This window comes from Monodelphis domestica, chromosome 1 (assembly GCF_027887165.1).
Source record: "Monodelphis domestica isolate mMonDom1 chromosome 1, mMonDom1.pri, whole genome shotgun sequence".
NCBI lineage: Eukaryota > Metazoa > Chordata > Mammalia > Didelphimorphia > Didelphidae > Monodelphis > Monodelphis domestica.
In genome coordinates, this window is record NC_077227.1 from 582965270 (window position 1) to 582986538 (window position 21269).

Here is a 21269-nt window from a genome sequence, read left to right on the forward strand (position 1 = left end):
CACAGTTTCCCTCAGTTTTATCCTCGGATTACCTGAAGTACTGGTCTTTTCTGCTTCTACTTTCACTTCTTTAGGTTTTTTGCAGGGTGGGGTGGGGAAGAGGTATGGAGAAGGTGGCCTTGGAGCGCCCAGCAAAGGGATAAGAGCAAGAGAGCACATATATTTGGTGTTTCCTTAAAACTGCAGGTTCAGCCATCCACCAGAGGTCTTGAAACATTCCCTATAGATACAGAATCCCTACTCTGTACCAAAATTTAGTTTTGTTTGGATATTAAAACATTTAACATCCCAGGTTAAGAATCCTTGCCCTAATGGATTTTAGAATGATTAATTTAGACCTGGAAGGGCTCTTAGGAGTGATCTGAGCCCAGGTCCTTCTTCTTAGAGATGCAGAAACTGAGGACTTAGAAGATCACACAGATCATGACTCCAAATTCAAAGCTTTTTCTACTCTGCTGCCTTGTATGTAGAAGGTTTGGGGGGGGGATAAGGGAGAGGTATCAAGAGGAGCATTAATATCTGCTTAAGTGCAGAGGGACACACAAAGGGCTCTGGCTTTTTCCTCCTTCACTTTGTATAATTTGTTGTCCCATCTTACAGTTTCTGCCTCTCAACTCCTAAAAGTGCTTGCTACCCCTATTTCCACTGCCACTAACCTAGAGTAGGACATGATAGGATCATAGAGCCCACAGCTGCTTTTGTCCTGCTGGTGGCTCCTTTTATAGATGACAGAACTAAAGTCCAGAGATGGAAGTGATTTGCCTAAGATGATATCTTTGCCATATGCTTTTTAAAAAAAAAATTTATTTAGTCAATTTAGAATATTTTTCCTTGGTTACAAGAATAATGTTCTTTCCTTCCCCTCCTCCCACCCCTCCCATTGCTGACAGGCAATTCCACTGGGTTTTACATGTGTCCTTTGATCAAAACCTATTTCCATATTATTGATATTTGCACTAGGGTGATCATTTAGAGTCTATGTGATCAAGCAGTTGTTTTTCTTCTGTGTTTCTACTCCCACAGTTTTTCCTCTGAATGTGGATAGTGTTCTTTCTCATAAATCCCTCTGAATTGTTCTGGATCATTGCATTGCTACTAATGGAGAAAAATTCTCTATGTCTTACATTCAATTGTATCACAGTATATCAGTCTCTGTCTACAATGTTCTCCTGGTTCTGCTCCTCTCGCTCTGCATCACTTCCTGGAGGTTGTTCCAGTCACCATGTAATTCCTCTACTTTATTATTTTTAGCACAATAGTATTCCATCACCAACATATACCACAATTTGTTCAGCCATTCCCCAATTGAAGGGCATCCCCTCATTTTCCAATTTTTTACCACCACAAAAAGTGCAGCTATGAATATTCTTGTACAAGTCTTTTTCCTTATTATCTCTTTGGGGTACAAGACCAGCAGTGCTATAGCTGGATCAAAGGGCAGACAGTCTTTTATCACCCTTTGGGCATAGTTCCAAATTGGCCTCCAGTATGGTTGGATCAATTCACAACTCCACCATCAATGAATTAATGTCCCAACTTTGCTACATTCCCTCCAACATTCATTACTTTCCTTTACTGTCATGTTAGCCAATCTGCTAGGTGTAAGGTGATACCTCAGAGTTTTTATTTGCATCTCTCTAATTATAAGAGATTTAGAACATTTTTAATTTGTTTATTAATGGTTTTGATTTCTTTAACTGAAAATTGCCTATTCATGTCCCTTGCCCATTTTATCAATTGGACAATGGCTTGATTTTTTTGTACAATTGATTTAGCTCTTTATAAATTTGAGTAATTAGACCTTTGTCAGAGGTTTTTATTATGAAGATTGTTTCCCAATTTGTTGCTTCCCTTTTAATTTTGGTTGCATTGTTTTTGTTTCTACAAAACCTTTTTAATTTGATATAATCAAAATTATTTTACTTTTGTGTTTTTTTCTAGCTCTTGCTTGGTTTTTTAAAGTCTTTACTTTCCCAAAGATCTGACATGTATACAATTCTATGTTTACCTAATTTACTTATAGTTTCCTTCTTTACATTCAAGTCATTCACCCATTCTGAGTTTATCTTGGTGTAGGGTGTGAGATGTTGATCCACACCTATCTTTTCCATACTGTCCAATTTTCCCAGCAGTTTTTATCAAATAGTGGATTTTGGTCCCAAAAGCTGGGAATTTCAATAGGAATGGGTGTATTTTGTCAAAGGCTTTTTCTGCATCTATTGAGATAATCATGTGATTTTTGTTGGTTTTCTTATTGATATGGTCAATTATGTGGATGGTTTTCCTGATATTGAACCATCCTTGCATTCCTGGTAAAAATTCCACCTGATCATAATTAATAACCCTCAGGATCACTTGCTGGAGTCTTTTTGCTAGTATTCAAGATTTTTGCATCTATGTTCATTAATACCATATGCTTCTTAATGAAGCCCTGTCTAGGAGCTGGAGGAAATAAGAATACTCCAACTCTATGAAATCACAAGCCCTGGATTGTGTGTATATATCTGTGTGTGCACTTGTGCGAGTATATGCTAAGCATATCGGTGGGATGGCCAATACAGTACACATCTAGGAATAAATAAAAATAAAAGGATAAGGTAATTCCATAAGCCAATAATGAATCTAGCCTTTTGGACACTAGGAAAGGGTCACTATTTCCCCTGCTAGGATCAACACTTTTGCTCTATTTTTTTTGTTTAATTTTTTTTGTTTAATTTTTATTCAGTTTATTTCATCTAATTAATTTATTTTGAATGTTTTAAGTCAGAAGTGGAACTAGGCATCAGCCTATGGAATGGACTTTCTTTGCCTAGGTGATCTCAAAGTTACTGTCAAAAAATGTCACAATTTGAATGTCACATTTAAAATTTGTGACTCAAATGGCAAAAGACTCAAACCCTTGAAAAGTTGCTAAACAGAATGATCTGTGATTCTTTCTCCACTTAGAACTAGAAGGGAGTATTTAAATTCTACCAACAAGTATTTGTCAACCTGGAAAAACACCGACTCACTAAAGTAGTCCTTAATAGAGGGGTCTTTAACAGTAACACAGAGCCCAGGGCTAAATACCACTTTTCAAAACTGCTGCTCTGGGGACAGTGTCTGAGAGAATTAATTTACCAGATGATTGTCCAAAGAACATAGAATATAGGGGAACTAATGACAGTGAAGTATGATTGATTGGCTTTACAATGACTATAAGGAAGTCCAAGATTGGATTATCAGGGAGAGGCTGATGCTTTACCATGGATACTAAAGGAAAGGGTCCAGCCAAGGGCTGGGCTACCTGGGAGAGAACTTTGCTGCAATGGAACACACTTCTAAGACAAAAGGGGTACTTACTATTTGATTTATATCTACTGGTTCCACCTAAATTGGAATCATTAAGTGCTTTACAGTTTATTTAGCCAGAGGCAGGTCTGGGACTTCCCTGAAGGCAAGTTCCCAAAGGCTAGGGGGACACTTGGGGTCCCAAAACCCAGTTGACACATTTAAAAGAATGATTTGAGTCCTGGGATGCTTTATCTCTGGGGAGGTTAAGAAGTCATGTTCTTAAGATAGTGAACCAACTCTTGGATGATTCAAGTAGAGCCTCCCCCCATGCTCCTTTTCGTAGAGCTGATATTAAATGCATATGATGACCTCGTTTTATGGAATTTTTGTCCTTTGGGAAACTTGCCTTCAGGGAAGTTCCAGGCTGACCCTTCTCTTAGTCTGAACTAATGATCTCAGTTTAGATAGAATGAGTAAATAAATCAAATCTTATGTATCCTTTTGTTTTAGAAGTTTCTCCTATTGTATGTAGGCTTCTCCCAGGAATCAATTGTTCTTCCTTCATTCCCCAGAGTCCTTCAGATTACTGGAAAAAAATTTCTCTTCTAGGTGCATTTTCTCAGAGATAGTTTTTCCAGCATCCCAGAGCTTGTCTCTGTGTGGTAGCCTATGGCACATTGTCTCCCTTGTCCTGATTAAAGACTTGTGCTTTCTAACTGCTTTGGTGGTTCTATTTTTCAAGGTTGACACATAGAACAAATCTCCCTCAGATGTCAGTGAGTGATGCATTACTGTTGTAGGAAAGGACAGCTGAGTAAGGTAATCTTAAACTCCTGGACTAAATGTTTTGGGAAGGAAAAGAAGAATTCATTAGGAAGGCTATATAGAAAGCAAATCCCAAACTGCTTGAAGTAAATTGAGGGTAGAGACCAAGTTCTCTCCTTCTGTCCTCAGTTCAGTTAGCCTTATTAAGCCTTTATTTTAGCATTTTATTCTGTGTAAGGTTCTGTGCTGGGTGCTTAAATTACAAGTACAGGATGGGAACATTCAGAACAAAAGGGAATTTAGAGGCTTTTGAGTTCCATCCCCTTTGCATATTAGAAACTGACTACTTTTCCTTGCCTGTGGTTAGTCTTTGGACCCCAGGGCTAGGCTACATTACAGTTTAAGGAGCCCTCCTAGCTAATAATAGTTTAAGTGCTAGAAAGTACAGAAGAGGCCCTTGTAAATAAATAGCAGGTTCCACTTGTGGCTTTCTATGACTTGCTATCAGCTATTTTTTTTTAAGCCTTAACTTCCATCTTAGTGTTGGCCTTGACAATTCCAGAACCACTAAAGTAGTTAAAAGAACAAGTCTTTAATCAGGACAAGGGAGACAGTTTTTAAGGGCCCATGCAGAGTTGTGCACACAGACCAATACCACCACACCAAGCAAGGCTCCAGGACTCAACAACGTACTACCTCTCATGGGAATTTCCAATGAACTGAAGAACTTGGGGTCTCTGGGAATATCCCCAGAGAAACCACTGACTAGTTACATAGGGGCCTGGGAAAGAAGTTGTAGGCTGAGCAGAGGCTAGGGGACCTGGGAGAGTCTCAAATACTTTTAAGAGAAACCAAGAAACCAAAAAGGGTACTTAGTTTTGTTTAATGGGTGCTTAAGTATTTACAGTTCTGTCTGGGGCAAGGGTCAGTTTGGGAGTTCCTAGGAGGCTAGTTCCCCTGTGACAAAGGTAAATTTGGGAGTTTCAAAGAACAACTTAGAATCATTAGACTCAGTGCAGTGTGTATTGGCTCTAAGGCAGAAGGGCGGTAAGGGGTAGGCAGTGGGGTTTAAGTGACTTGCCCAGGGTCACACAGCTAGGAAGGTCAGATTTCAATTCGGGACTTCTCATCTATTCTAAATCTATTGAGCCACCTAACTGCCCCCAGTCGTTACTTATTCACTAATAAATAGCTCATCTCTCCACATTCTTGTCTCTTCTTTAAAATTATATCTTGATTTGACATCTCTGGTAGAAACTTAGATATTAAAAATTAATGAAAAAACATTACCAGTTACTACAGTGCTAATTACATCTCTAGGTGATGGGAATGAACCCCCCCCACCCTTTCATCAAACTTCCATTTTTTTTTTAACAGTGGTTTGCCATTTCCTTCTGTAGCTCACTATGATAAATAAGGAAACTGAGACAAATAAGATTAAATGACTTGCTCAAGGTCACACAGCTAGGAAGTGGCTGGGGCTAGATTTAAACTCAGGAAGAGAAGAGTCTTCCTGACCTCAGGCCCAGCCAGCATTCCATCCACTGTGCCACCTAGCTGCCCTGAACTTGCCTTCTGATGGGGGAAAACACCAGGAATAATGATCCAGAAGGGACACTGGAAAGTTATCTTGGCTAGTGGGACCACTAGGGGTAGATGGACACATCCATCCAGGAAAAATGAATGGATACTAGTTTATGGTTTTGAAGCTAGAAGGGAGGAAGTGGAGGGAGGTTAGGTACCCTCTCAGCTGTGATGGAAAGTGAGGTTGGGGCTTTGTGACTGGGATGGCTGGAATTGAAAGAGTTACAACCTCCAGGCCTTGTGCTTTGGCAGTTGGCTAGGTAGTAAGGAGAGAGCCAGGGAAGGGAATGAAGTAAAACTTGGTGAATACTGGCTTTTGGGATGCCTTTTTCAGACTGCCCTTACAGAATTTTTATCCCTGCCTGACCTAGAAAAAAAAAAGACTTCATTTATCTGATGGAATAAGGCTTTTTTTCCCAGCTAAGCTCCTAGAAAAAGCTGCCTCCTACACCTGTGGCCTCCATTTCCTCTTACTCCTCAAACCTTTGCATGACTAGCTTCTGCCATCATCATGGATCCATCAGAAATGGCATTCTCCAAAGTAGTGGGAAAAATTCTTCCATCTGAAGTAGAAAATTCTTGATGATTAAATCCCAAATGCTTTTTTTCAGCCCTCATCCTTGACTGACCATTGTTTGCATTTGGCACCATTCCCCATTCTCCTTCAACATTGTCTCCTCTCAGGGTTTTATTATGTTTCTTCAGTTCTCCCACCTCTGCTCCTGGACCATTACTTCCTAATCTCCTACAGGATATAAGGTTCACTGTACCTATCCCATCCCCTAACTGGATGTTCCCCGTGGTGCTGTCTGTCCTGGGCCACCTTCTTTCTCTGGTTGCATTTGGTATTCCATTCCCAGGAACTTACTGAGAGGTGCATTGGGGGTCGTCTCAGTGTTGAAAGGAATCATCATGACCACCTATCCAGGATGGGGCCTTCTGCAGGGAGCCCATACCCCTTTGGAGTGGGGGTGGGTGGATGGGTTGGTCCTTTCTCTGAGATGTTTTTGGCAAAGATCCAGGAGTGGTTTGCCATTTCCTTCTGTAACTCATTTTGTACATGAAGACCTGAGGCAAATAGAGTTAAATGGCTTGCCTAGGGTCACACAGACTTAAATTCAGGAAGAGGAGGAGGCTTACTGACTCAGGCCTGGTGCTCTCACCATTGAGTCGCCTGAGTGTCTAGAGGAAGGCATCCAGGATGATGAAGGTTTTGAGTCTTTGCTCTATGAAGATCATTTTAAGAACCTGGGCATTTAGCCCATGGAGGAAAAGGCCCTGCCAGGCAAGGTAAGCAGCTTCAGATTATTTGAAGGGCCGTCATATAGAAGCTGTAGAACCAGGAGCAGTGGGTAGAAGTGACAGAGGTAGATGGCTTGTTGGCAGGTTTTCTTTTCTCTATGCAAATGATCCCTCTATCCAGTCTCTTGAGCACCAATCACCATCTTCAACTGCCCACACTCTACAGCCTTGGCGGCGTCCTGTGAGTCCCCACCCACATTGCCCCCTCCAGACCACGGAGGGAGGAAGTGCTCCCATTGGGCGGCTGGGCGGAGGGGCGGGGCACGTGAACATTGTTCCCAAAAGGGGGAGGGGAGTCCCCGGGCCACGCCTTCACCATCACTGCCCTAGTAGATTTTTAAAACTGAATGTCTTATGAACATCTCATTCAATGTGTCCAAAGTAATTTTTGTCATTATAATGTCCCCTACAGCCTACCTGCCTCGCTTCCAAACTGCTCATTCGGTCAGGTGCGCCATCATTCTCCCCCAGACACAACCTCAGTCTTTCTTGTCCGGGCCTCTGGCGTCCCTCCAGGGCCCGCCCTCCGCTTCTTCTAGGCCCCTCCTCATTTATCTCTCCCTTCTCCAGAGCCCGGGAGAAGTGATTTTCCCATTAATATGTCCTAATGGTTTTGTCATTTCTAAGTTCCTCTCATAGGTCTTTAAAGCCCTTGACAACAGGATTCCAACCAAACCTGCCTTTTCTCTCTCTCTCCTCCCTTCCCTCCTCAGTTATAAAAATCCCTTCCCTTTCGTCTTAGAATCAATACATGGTGTATTGGTTCCAAGGCAGAAGAGTGGTAAGGGCTAGGCAATGGGGGTCAAGTGACTTACCAGGGTCACCCAGCTGAGAAGTGCCTGAGGCCAGATTTGAACCTAGGACCCCAATCTCTGGGCCTGGCTCTCAATCCACTGAGCTACCCAGCTGCCTTCTAAGCAACCTTTTCTTCCTCATTCCTTCCCTCAATCCATGATTCAGCTGGATTGGCCTTCTTATAATGCTTTATTTCCCATCTCCTTGCCTTGTTCTCCCATGCTTGATATTCTCTATCCTTCTACTTCTTAGAATCCTTATTTTCCTCAGTTCTACTTAGGGGCGCCCTTCTGCATGAAGCCTTTCTCCAGCTGTCCTCCATCCTCCATTGCCTTATATTTATCTTGTAATTATTTTATATGTGCTTAGTGTGTGCATGTTCTCCCCAGTAAATGTAGCTCCCTGAGGTGAGGGATTGTTTTATTTTTGTCTCTGAGGCCTCTGCTTAGAAAAGGCTTTTACTGGGTCATAGATTGAGAAAGGCTCAGGACTCAGGCGTTCATCGAATCCAGTCCCTTCACTTTGTAACTGAAGAAGTGAAGCCCAGAGAACTTCAGTGACTTTTCCAAGGTAACATAGTTGAATAGGTATCAGAACCCCAGGTCTTCCTGGCTGGGGCTGCGGAGTCAGGGAGGCTCTGGTCACTATATGGCCATAGATATCTTACTAGCTGTGTGACCCTGGTCAGAGCACTCAGCCTCAGTATCCTCAGTGCAAAGTGGGCACAGCAGCATCTACCCCACTGGGTTATTGTGAGGATCAAATGAATTAATATTTATAAGTGATGATCACAGTATTGGACACATGGGAGGTGCTCTCTATTTTCCTTTTAGGGAGTCTGCAAGGTCTAAAATGTTTTCAAACAATACTAAGATGTTTTCTTTCTAATACCTCAAATATTAATAGGTCTGACCCACATGATCCTATGCTTCTTGGGCAGTCCATAATACCTTTTTTTTTTAAACCCTTACTTTTCATCTCTGAATCAAAACTATTGTTTCCAAGGTAGAAGGACCTGCAGGCACACAGCAGGAAATGTCTGAGGCCAGATTTAAACGCAGTCAGTCTCTGGGCTTGGCTCTCAATCCACTGAGCCACCAAGAGACTATATCTGTAGTAATTCTTTTTTATTTTTTAATTTAAAAAAAACTTTTATTTTTACATGTTTTTCCATGTTTCCATGATACATTTTCTCTCCCTCCCTTCTTCCCTCCTCCCTCTTCCCAGAGCTGACAAGCAATTCTACTGGGTTGTACAAATGTTGTCACTTGATACCTATTTCCTTATTATTAATTTTTGCTGTAGAGGGATTTTTTAAAGCCTAAGCCCCAAATCACATACCCATATATGCATGTGATAAGTGATGTCATATATTTTGCTATTGCATTTACTCCCATAGCTCTTTCTCTCAAGGTGAAAAGCTTTCTTTTACATAAGTCCTTCAGGAGTATCCTGGCTTGTTGAACTGCTACTAGTACCAAAGTCCATTACATTAGATTGTTCCAAAATGTTTTACTTTCTGCATCCAATGTCATTTGTCATGATTCTTAAAGAATAAAAAGGGGACCTAGGACTAAGAAGTTTGAGAATGGCTGTACTGTTCCCATGTTCCCTTTCTGATTCACTGGCTGAGTGATAGGTAGAACATACTTTTTGAAAACAGTTCAGACCTCTGAAATGGGGTTAGGGAAGGAGGCAGGGAGCATAATAACCTGTTCTGGGCTAGGAAAAATCCCTGTACTGATTGATCATTAGGAGGTCTGCTCTCTAATCCTACCTCTGTACTAGCTAGTGGCAAGACCTTAGGCAAGTCACTTTTCCTCTGGAAGCTCTTAAGTTTCTTCATCTGTTAAAATAAGATCAGTCCTTACAAGTTTATTCAATTATGAATGGTTAGGGACAGGATTTGAAATGGTGGGGAAATCAGCCAGACACTTAAAAAAAATAAAAGTAGTCTAAGTTTTGTTTAACCCAGGCATGTTTCCTATTGTTATGATATAAAGTCTAAGCTACTTTGCAGAACTCTGGGGCAGTTGAGATGTAGAAGTATGCAACATCATTTAAAAGGGAATTAAATGTCAATTTAAGCTTCTATGCTGGATTTACAAATGGCTTGCTTCTCTTTTAATGCATCATCTTCCCCTACACTTTTGGGGTATGGAGGTCATCCCTGTGCTCTTTCAAACTTATGCTTGGCGAGGGGTAAGGGGGTAGTGGGGAACCTAAGCACTGGCGACAGTCCCCCATCAGGTTCAGAAGGGTTTTTGTCTGACAGCTTGCTTAGCTCTTGTCCAGGGGCCAACCAGCCTAGCCCAGTGGCACAGGGAATTGTCAGCAGGGCAGCCATAAAGAATTACTTTTTTTTAGCAAGAGAAGCTTGCTTTTTTTTTTTTTAAGATGCTGTTCTCATTGGTATCTTCTATAGTTTTATGTCACCTTCATTTTTCAACTGTTCTATCTCCTCTCCAGTAAGCTGAAAGAAAAAAAATCAGGCTAGCATAGTTAGTCAGTCAGTGTTTATTAAGTACTAAGTACTGGGTGTACAAAGGGCAGAAGACATTCCCTGCCCTCAAGGAGTTCACAGGCAAGTGGGAGAGAAAACGATTACAAGAATAAAGACAAACAGGCGACCTATGGGGTAAATTGGAGATTATCCGCAGAGGGAAAGTGTTGAAATTAAGGGGTGTCAGGAAGGGCTTCTGCTGGAAGGTGGGCTTTTTAGTTGAGACTCAAGGGAAGCCAGGAGGCAGAGATGAGGATCGCACATGCTCCATGCCTGGGGGACAGGCAGAGAGAATGACCAGAGTTGTGACATGGAGGGACGTGTTCCAATCTAGCTGAGAAGCCAGAGCCTCCAGATCTCAGAATCCTGGCTGAGAAGGTAGGGAGAGGGGCAGGCTATAAAGGCCTTTGCCAAATAAACATTTCTTTATGTTTTTACTTGGAAGTGTGCCCTCCTGGGGTTTATTACATGGCCAGACCTATACTTTAGGATGATCACTTTAAAGGTCAGTAGAGGGGATGGATTGGAATGGGGAGAGCCTTGTAGTGGCCATCAGATCAATGGAAATAGTCCAAAGAACCTGGGCCCCAGTAGTTAGTGAGGTGGATGTTAGAAGGTAAAAGCCTTGGATGTGGGGGAGTGAGACAGACCAAGGGAATGATGCCCTAAGTTTAAGTCTGGGAGGATAGTTCCTTGAATAGTAGTATTAAGGAGGTTTGGAAGAGGGGAGGGTTTGGAGGGAAAGGTAATGAGTTCCATTCTGGACATGATGAATTTAAGATGTCTACAGGACATCCAGCATCATCAGTGCTAGAAAATTTCCATGTTAAGTTTTGTAACTTAGTAGCATTTTTGGGTAATGCTGTTTTTGTACTTATTGTCTGTAGAATGGAGTAAAGTCATTAAAAAACTTAATGGGTTGAAATTTTTAAAAAAAAGGCATTTGGTGATGGAAGACTAGAGGTCATCGGGAGAGGTTAGATCACAGAGGCTGTGGAGCAGGTTGCAGAATTCTCAGCATAGAGATGATAATTGAATCCATGGGAGCATAAGCATCATTTCACCCATAATGCCTCATGTCTGCAAAGACAGGAGGGAGGGCCAGTAACCTTTAAAAACCATTTACCGAATCCTTGAGGGATTGTGATCTCTGCTGATGGAGGAAAAAACCCATCTCAGGGATGTAAGAGAGACTTGAAATTCTAAAGTATTTAATTTTGAAAGATCATCAAATGAAAGGCACAATTGGCAGATAATACGAGGACCGTTGCTCTCACTTTCACCTATGACTCGCTTGGAGTGGGTGATGTGATGCAGGTGCTTAGGTGGGTGAGATGTAGGGATGAATCCTTGCTTCTGACCATATTTAAAAAAATTCCTTTATTTTATTTCAGTAACAAATTTATACATAAGTTTTTTAAGGTTACATAATCCATGTTGTCTCCCTCTCCTCTTCCTTCCCCCCTCCTGGAGTTGACAAGCAATTCCACTGGGTTATACATGCATTATCACTCAAAATCTAATCTTATAAAACCAAAACCCCAGATCATAGTCCCAAATAAACAAGTGAAAAACTTTATGCTTTTGTTTGCATTCCTACTCCAGAAGTTCTTTCTCTGGGGATGGATAGCATTCTTTGTTACACGTCCCTCAGAATCGTCCTGGATCATTGGATTGCTGTTAGTAGCTGAGTCTATTACACTCGATCATCTGACCGTATTTTAAAATAAATATTCATCTTGGAAAATCAGCCCTGCTGTTTATTGCACTTGGAAATTTAGGCATCAAGAGGTCAGTGATTTTCTTGTTTTGGATGAGTGGGCCAGTCAGATAGGAGATGAAGGGCAGAGAAAGTGCTGCCCTGGCATGCCCCAGGGCAGGGGGACTTCTCTTCCCCACTTCCAGTGTGGCCTCAGACACTTCCTAGCTGTGGGACCCTGGACAAGTCGCTTGGGTTCTTCATCTTTCAGATAAATTGATGAAGGAAATGACAAACTGCTCCAGTATCTTTGCTAAGAAAACCTTAATGTGGTCACCATGAAGATTAAATTAACTCTTTCTAACCCCTTACATCACGAAGACAGAAATGGTGACCCATGTGGCTAGTAGCATAATTTTATACTAGTATAGGCAAACACCTGGAAAGAATCTGGTTTTAGAGATCATCCAGTTCAACCTCCTTTTGGTACAGATGAAGAAACTGAGGCCCAGAGAGGTTAAATAATTTCCTCAGAGTCACAGGTGGTGTCAGAGACAGAATTTGAACCCAGTACCTCTTTTTTTAAACCCTTCCCTTCCCTTTTAGAATCAACGGTGTGTAATGATTCCAAGGCAGAAGAGCAGTAAGGACAAGTGACTTGCCCAGGGTGGACACAGCTAGGAAGTGTCTGGGGCTAGATTTGAACCCAGGACCTCCCATTTCTAGGCCTGACTATCTACTGAGCCACCCAGCTGCCCCAAACCCAGGACCTCTTATCCCAGACTCAGAGCTTGTCCTTCTGAAACAAGCCATGCCCCCATTGAGCATGACAAATGGCAGGAGCATGGAAGGCTGAACTAGCAGGGGAGGGGACCAGATTGTAGTCAGTCGGTGAACAAACATTTATTAAAACCCTTACTATGTGCCAGGCCCAGGGGTGACACGATCCAGATCCAAAGGAAGGCGGAGAAGAGGCTCTTCCAGGCCTACTTAAGAACTGAAGAGACCCTTGATGTCATCTTATGGGAACCTTCTTGGGGATCAGATCTACCCTTTGGGGACTGTTAGCAGAAATCTTCACCCCTCCTGGCCCCAGCCCTCTTGGAGCCTCCCTGAACAGGCGCCTCAAGGTCTGGGAAGCCTTCCAGGGCCCAGCCACAGGCCTGGTGGAAGGGTGTTAATTAATGGAGACCCCTGTGGGCTCTGGAGGCTCCTCTCCCCATCCCCTTTGTTTAGCTTTGGATGTGGGCGGTGGGCAGGCCCTAATTATGTCTGATGAGGCAGATAGAACAGTCATTTGGCAGCAGCAAGTTTGGACTCTGTGGGCTTTCCCCACCCTCTTTAAAATGGAAGCTCCTCAAAGGCAGGAACTGCTTTTGCTTATCTAGGGAACCAGGGCAGAGAGTGCTGGCTGGGTCCTGGACTCAGGGAGTTAAAAAATGGCTTCACTCCATAGCTGTGTGACCTTGGATAAGTCACTCAATGTCTATTTTTCTCTATTTTCCTTATCTATGAAAAAGGGATAATACTCCTCCCATAACTGTTGGGGGGATCTGATGAGGTCATTATTGCACAGTGCTTGGCACAGTGCCTGGCCCATAGTGAGCACTTGATACTATTGCTTTAACATCAAAAGGTTGACAGTAGAAAAGTCATACCCGAAGGCAGTGGGTGCTTTCTCCTTGTTTTTCTGCTGACTGGTAGAGGAAACATCCCAAGTGAGGGGCACTTCTCCCCTTTTTGGAACCTGAAGCATGTGGAGTCGATCCGAGCTGCATCCGTTCTTCCTGACTGGCATTGTGTGCATCCTCTTTTAATAAGGAAGAGAGATTTCTATCCATAATGAATTAGTTACCTGGGGGGAGAGCAGAAAGGGCAAGGCCTCCAGCCAGGCCCAGGACCTGTATTTTTGGACTTGTGGGTTCCTTCCCTTCTGATGTGGATACTTTTTGGCTTCTTAAAGATATGGCCTGTCCTTCCTCCCTCTCTCTAACTCTCTCTTAGAATTGATGGATTCTAAGGCAGAAGAGCAGTAAGGGCTCCCCAGTTGGGGTTCCCTGACACCAGGTTTTCCCATTTCCAGAGCTCCAGGCCTGCTTCTCTAGCCACCGTGTTTCTTAGCCATTCCTTCTGCTTTTCTTTGAGGCAGAGGATCCCAGAATACCAGCCTGAAGCTTATGTTTGAAATGGCTCTTTGATTCTCCAGCCTTGTCTTCAGTCCCCTAAATTTGTCATAGGATCACAGAGAGCTGGGAAAGTACAGTAGAAGTTTAGTCCAATTCCCTCATTTTACAGATGAGGAATTGAGAGTCCCAGAGAGGTTAAAGGAAAGGAGCCATCATGAAGGAGGTAAGTTCCAGAGATTGGATTTGAACTCGGGTCCTTTGACTCAAGGGGGCCTTGCTGTTATTTCCCTCTTCTAGAATTCCAGATTTCTGCATTTGGGTACTTGGGAGCCAGGATTGCCTTCCCCCATGCCCACCCCTCCTGCTTTCCTGCTAGGCCCTCCTTAGAGGCCCTGGGAAACTGAAATAGCCAAAGGGACTTGGGAAGGACCATTGCCTTTATGGCTTGTTTGGTTTTGTATTTTTACAGGCTTCTTTGCACAGGGCTGTGGGGCCTAGACTTTTCACTGCTGAGATGCCTGGAGCATCTTTTCCCAAGTCCTTAGGGAAAACATTGGAATGCTGCAGAGATGGACATTTATCTCTGTCCTGACTCACCTCCCCCCTCAGGCTCCATTCAGTAAGGCCTGTTTTCTGGGTGAAGTGAGCTCTCTGGGTTACAGGGGAATGCAAACTATGTAGGTCAATGCCCTTCCAGCCCTGCCCTGCCCTGCCCTGGAGCAGGCGCTTTTGTTTTTGTTTTTGTTTTTGCCATTGACTTCAATTTTTATTATTTCATTTTTTTGGTTATCATTTATAAAATAGATTATTTGTGACATAACAGTAATATAATGGCTCTGTCTGCTGTGCCACCCAGCTGCCCCCATGAGAGGGCAGGTGAAAGGCGCCAGCCAGAGCAGCCATTCCTTGCTGCAGGTTAGACACCAGTCAGGTGGGAGGGCCCAGAGTTTCCCAGAGCCTCCCAAGGCCACACATGCAGTACATAGCAGGATTAGCTTGTTTGGTGTGGAGCCAAGCCGCCTTTGTCTGAAAAGGTAAGGGAATTGTTAATGGATTGTTAGTCTGTTAAACAGACCTCACACCTTGGGAGGGCGATATCTCCACTTTCAGATGAGGAAGTTGTGGCAGACAGGGTTGAGGTGCTGGTGTTTGAGGTCAGATTTGGTGTCCAGTGCTGTGTCCACTGTGGCACCTCACTGCCTCTAGGATCCTGGGGGTGGTGGGAGTGGGGCAGGAACTGGGTATTCTGAGCCAGAAAAGAGAAAGTTTGGCTTTAATAGAAGGAAAAGCATTCTAATAAAGAAAAGAGGGGGAGGGAGAGAGGGAGGGAACAAGCATTTGTGAAGCTTCTAGGTGCCAGTATTGTGTTATTTGCATCCCAAACATGATCTCATTTGATCCTCACAACAAGCCCGAGAGGGAGGGGCTACTATTATCCACATTTTACAGATGCTAAAAATTAGTCACTTGACTTGCACAGGATTGCCCAGCCTAGTAAGTGTCTGAGGCTGGATTTGAATTCAGGTCTTCTTTACTTCTAGGTCCACTGCCTTGTTCACTGGGTGACCTAGCTACCCTCTGGATGGGAGCTGTCACAGAGTAGACTCTATCCCATGTAAGAACCTTGTCACAGGAGTCTTCCAGGAATGACTGGGTGACCAGGGACATTGCAGTCAGGATGCCATGCAGAGCTTGGCCTGATGTCAGCCAAGGTCCCTCTCATCTTCAATGCTGTGATTTGATTTCCTTGAGCTCTATTTCTAGCTCTGCCTCACTGATTTCCCACTTCCTGTTCTTGGAAGCCTGGGACACCGGAGGTGGGCACTCTTGTGTGCCGGGCTCCTTCAGGTTTCAGCAGTAAGGCTCGGCCATGATGGAGAGGGGGCAGTGACAATTGGGACTGATTTAGTTCCTTTTTTTTGAAGTATGGAATCTTTGTAAAACTGCCCCTTCAGATTTTATACAGAAGGTGTGCTGAGGCCATGTGGCTGGTGCATTAGAGAGAGAATAGAGGGGATGGCCATTCTGCTGTGTAGTACTTACTTAAGCCTCTTGTGGGCTTCTATACAAGAAACTGAAAAACCCAAAATGGATCCAAATGTGAGACCTAACACCTCCCTCCAGAGTTTAGAGTGACACATCAAAAATACTATATAAAGCACATTGCGAAAGAAGAATTCTTTATTCTGGGAAAAACAGCATGGACTCTTTGTGCTAGAAATGACGTTAAGATTGCCCATTCCCTCCCTTTCCTCCATCTTTTTTCATAGAAACTTAGTATCAAAGCTATCACTTAACAGTTTTTGAACCTGGGACAAGCGGCATAAAACCCACTTTTAAATTCATTTTTAAAGATATTCATGGTGGGAAGAGAGGAAAAGGGGGAATAGTCTCTTCCTCTTATTTATTCTTCCTAAGTAAATGCAAAACTCATCTGTTTTCTAGTTATTAATGGACAGGAAGTAGTCTCAGTGCCCACTAAATTTTGGAACCTTAGGTTGCCCCATCCTAGCATCAAAGGTAAGCTTGACCTAAGATCTGGGGGCAGCTAGGGTCAGTGGTTTGAAAATCAGACCTAGGGATGGGAGGTCCTGGGTTCATATCTAGATTCAGATGCTTCCTAGCAGTGTGACCCTGGGCATATTATTTAACCTTGATTGCCTCTATTTTTAAGCTCTTCCTTTTGTCTTAGAATCAGTACCAAGTATCAGTTCTAATGGTAAGGGCTAGACAGTTAAGGTTAAGTGACTTGCCATTTGCATAGGGTTAAACAGCTTGGAAGTGTTTTGAGGTCAGATTCCTTGATTGCCTTTAAAACTAACTTCCATTTCTCTTGCATTGGTTGGAAAACTTTTCCTTCTTTAACACTGGAAGACAGAATCAAGTTTGAGGAGAAATTTTAAATTGATTTCATGTCTCCCCTGCCACCATGATTCATTTCCTGAGTATTCAGGAGCTTTGACCTGTGCTGCCTGTAGCCTTTCTCTAAGAATGACCATTTCGTGGCCTCCATCTGTAGCCCCCAACCCAATATCAAGGCATTTCTTCTTTATTCCCACCTTCCCAGGGGCTCTTTGGGCCTCCTTATAAAGTTCTTTTTCAAGTATAACACGACTAAGCCCTTCCCTCCCAGAGCTCAGGGAGCTTCAGTTTGCCTTCAGAGAATCCCCTTGATGCGCTAAGTTCTGAAGGTTAGTGCCGGCTCAAAGAAAGGCAGTGACTTGTCTCAGAGGAAAAAAGGAAAAAGAAGACAGTAATGTGGTGACCTTGAAAAATCCTCCCCTCCAATTGGTAGTTCAAATGGAGACTCAGACCTAGGTTTAGAGCTGGGTTACCCTTAGAATTAGTGATGCCTTTCTCTCCTCTCAGCAGGCTACTTTTTTGGGAAGTGAACCTCCTAACATTTTAACAAGCACATCTCTCTCTGAGAAGGTGTCAGGGAAGGGAGAGGTAAAGTTGGAGATGGTGATAAAAGGAGCCAGCTTCGGGGCAAATGAGAGCAAGGAAAAATGGGGATTTCTCAGAGGCTAGAAGGGAGAATTTCTGGTAAATATATTTTTTAAAGCTTTTATTGATTCTTCATATTTATGTTTCTGAGGAGATAAAATCTTTTCCAACCTCCTATGTAACAAAACTGTAAAATCAACTGATTAGGCATTTCTGATGAGTCACTGAATTAAATCAACACATTAACATAATATTAAGGTTTATGTTATATATAAAAATATAAATAATTATGCTTTAAAAAGGAAATCACTTATTTTAAAAAAAGAAATGGACTCGGGTTAAGTGATTCTATATAAGGTGACTCTTGTATATAATAATAATAATAATAGTATTTATATAGTTTTCTATGGTTTGCAAAACACTTTACAGATATTCTTCTGATTTATCCTCAAAACATGTAAACTGCCTCTCTTTCCATCCCCTAATTCCTTTCCCAGTGGTCTAGAACCTGAGTTTTCTCTCGGGTACAGTTGGCATGATGATGCCGTACTACCTCATGAAGAAACCCTCAAGTATTTTAGAACTATAAGCGACTTTAAGCTGATAGATCTGAGAACCATTACTCTATCATGACTCAGTCCCTCTCCCCAGTTTAGGGTTAGGCTTTTGGTTGATAAGAATGACCGATCTCCAAACCCCCATTTTCATTAAACATAAGATTATGTGATGGTTGGTCTGATAGGAAACTGCCCAGTGTGAGGCCAATGCATTGTTGTTGACATATTGGTGAGCAGTTGGTTACCAGGAATGTGTGAAATTAAAAATGAAACTGCGAAGGAGTTAAGGGTAACCTAGTGAATTTGAATTTCATTACTACCATTAACTCAAACAGCTGTGAAAGCCAGCCTAGGCCAGATACCCAGGCACAGACCCCACTTGAAAGGATTTGCAGTTAAGGGTCCCAGGGGTGGTAGAACAACCTGTTTAGAGACTCGGAGCCGTCTGCCTGGACCTGCCAGAAAGGGTCTTGTTTCATCAAAGATGAGTTTGGATGGGAGTAGAAGCAGAAGATAGACACTATTTGGTGTGGGGATGGAGTTAGGTAAAAACAAAAACATAGAAGTCAGGCTTCAGGCTACAGCTCACCTACCTATCTGTAAAAGAGAATAATCATAGCACCAATCTCCCAACCGAGAATAAACAAGACAATATTTGAAAAGCACCTTGCAGACTTAAAAGCAGCATAAATTCTTGTTATTTGTAGTAGTATATAATCTGCACTCTGATATCCTGCATGCTGTTGTCAAGCTCCTGATTCAGGATTGATTTCACATAAAATAATATGTAAAATGTTCTATAAACTGTAATGTAATATACAAATGTCAGCTATTTTAATGATGTTGCCTTTAATCATTAATAATACATCAATATTATTAATATTAATATGTAACATAATTTATAATAGTAATGAAATGACTAGCTAGTATGTTGTAATCTGGAGCCCAAAATGATGCTGCCATTTAATTGCTTTGATGGTGGCAGCAGGAGGGATCAATAGGCCAGCATTCCATAGGACATTATTATTGGTGCTTCTCTATTCTTTCCAGCCTGGAATGCCTTCCTTCCTTACTTCTGACTCTTAGAAATTTGTAGCTTCTTTTAGAAGGTCAGGGACCATCTCCTATTTGAGGACTTTGCTAATCTTCTCAGATCCTCCCACCTCAAACAGTATATTTACTTTGTAGATAGTTTCTGTTTATTTATGCTTGGACATGATTCCTTTATAGAACAGTAAACTCCTTGAGGGCAGGAACTATTGCATTTTTGCTTATATAGTACCTAGCCCAAGGCTTGTCCCAGAGTAACTCCTTATTAAAGGCCAATCGATTGATCAGATGCTTATTCCCTCCCCCTCCCCAGTTAGTAGAGTTCTTCTTCTTTCTGGTTTTTATACCTGCTGTTACCTGAACATTACGCAACTACAGGCCATGGGCATATTGGTAAAGCTCCAAGCTGGATCCCTTAGGAAAAACTGGTTTAAGTGAGTGAGGGCAGAACTCTCAGCCTCCCTCTTTTTCTGTCTCCTGTCCTTAACTCAGATCCTTAGATGCTTTCCCTCCCCATTCAAAACACTCAGGACATTATCTGATCTCTTATTTCACACTAAAAAGAACTCATTTGAATGTGCTAACTTGAATTAACTTATTTCTTTTAAGTCCACAAGCATTTATTTAATGCTTACAATGTGCTGGGCACTGTGCAGGTTGCTGGGTACACAAATACAAAGGGGTAAAAAATTCAGAATCACTGGAAGACACAACAAGCACCTCTTATGAAAACCTATGAAATAGCCTTTGCTGTTTCAGTAGTGGCAATAGGGAACCACTAGAGATTCTCAATCAGGGAGATAAATAGGGTAAGATGATTTTGGTAGTATGAGGATTAATTAGAAAAAGGGGAAGAGGCTGGAAGCAAGGAGACCAATTTTTTTTTAGGCTATTACGGTGATCCAAAAGAGTTGATGAAATCATAAAATTGGGAGGCAGGAAGAGTCGATGATGGCTTAGAGGTTGTGAACCCAGGTGATGGGAAGTGTGCACCTTTAAGCAGACATTGGGAAGTCTGGGAAAGGGGAAAGTTCAGGGGGAATAGAATGAGTTCCCTTGTGGACATGTTGAGCTTAATAGAAACAGTTCATTTGGATCTAGTGCTCAGGAGAAAGACTGTATATGTCATATGCATAGATAGAGCCATAGTACAGAAAGAAGAGGATCAGAACCTTCAGGGATACCCACAGTTAGGAAGTAGAATATAAATAATTATTAAAGCAGAGTAAAGAATTATGAAAAAGTAGAAAGAATTTAGGATCCTACATCTAGAGCCAAACAGACCTCAGGAGCAATCTGGTCCAACCTCGTCATTTCATAAGTGAGAACAAGGAGAGAGGAGCATCAGAAGAGAATGTCTATGATTCAAAGATGAAGTATTTTTCTTGGGTTTTTCAGGTCAGAGATAGGCAGACACACACACACATAACCCAGGGCTTTATTTAAAGTGTACTGACCTTCCCTACCTTCTCTTGAGATTAGAGGTAAAAATAACTCCTATTTAGCTAACAAAAGGCAATGGATAGACCCAGCTTGGGAATTAGTTGACCTGGGTTCAAGCTCTACCTGTCATATGTCATATGTACTCAGGCTCTGTGAGCCTGAGTAGGTTAGTGAACTCTCAAAGACTATAAATAAGAGGAACAATGCTGATTTCTGTTGGCTGAGGGAGTTTTCTCACCAGTACTTTTCTGTAACCGATGAAATCTCTAGTCAGGCCCAAATAAATTTTATACAGTATGTCATCACTTTTACCCACAACAACTGTATAAAGCAGCTGATATTAATGCCATCCCCCTTGTATAGATAAGGAAACAGACAAGTCTGTGTGATGGCAGTGTGACAAGGCAAGGGGGAAGGAAGGGCATGCAATGTCAACTGCCATCTGAGAGGCCCTGAGCAAGACACATCCCTTCCCCAAACCTGGTTCCTTACCTGTCTGACAGCCTTGCCAGCTCTGTCTATGATCCTTTGTCACCAAGACTTTGTTCATTGCACTGCAACAAAAGAAAAGAGAACTTCAAAGCAGGAAGGGAGATGGACATAGATAAGAGTCCAGTCATCCTTGGGAAGAGTGTAAATACCTTTGAAAACATTGCACAATATGCTGTGTTTGCTATTCAGTCTTCTCTCTGGCCCACATAATTTTTATTTTCCAGCTAGGTCAA

General features: G+C 42.4%; 1 protein-coding gene across 14 annotated transcripts in view; it reads left to right on the forward strand.

Moving 5' to 3' along the window:
• The window catches only part of TACC1 (transforming acidic coiled-coil containing protein 1), a 197143-nt gene that overhangs the window by 124002 nt on the left and 51872 nt on the right, over positions 1 to 21269 (forward strand). Inside the window, exon 1 of one of the 14 annotated variants that reach the window (XM_056813557.1) lies at positions 7265 to 7373. The exons of the other annotated variants lie outside the window; for them this stretch is intronic. The gene's annotated coding sequence lies outside the window, so the exon portion shown is untranslated. Of the gene's footprint in view, positions 1 to 7264; positions 7374 to 21269 lie in introns of those variants that run through there. 14 annotated transcript variants of the gene reach the window in all.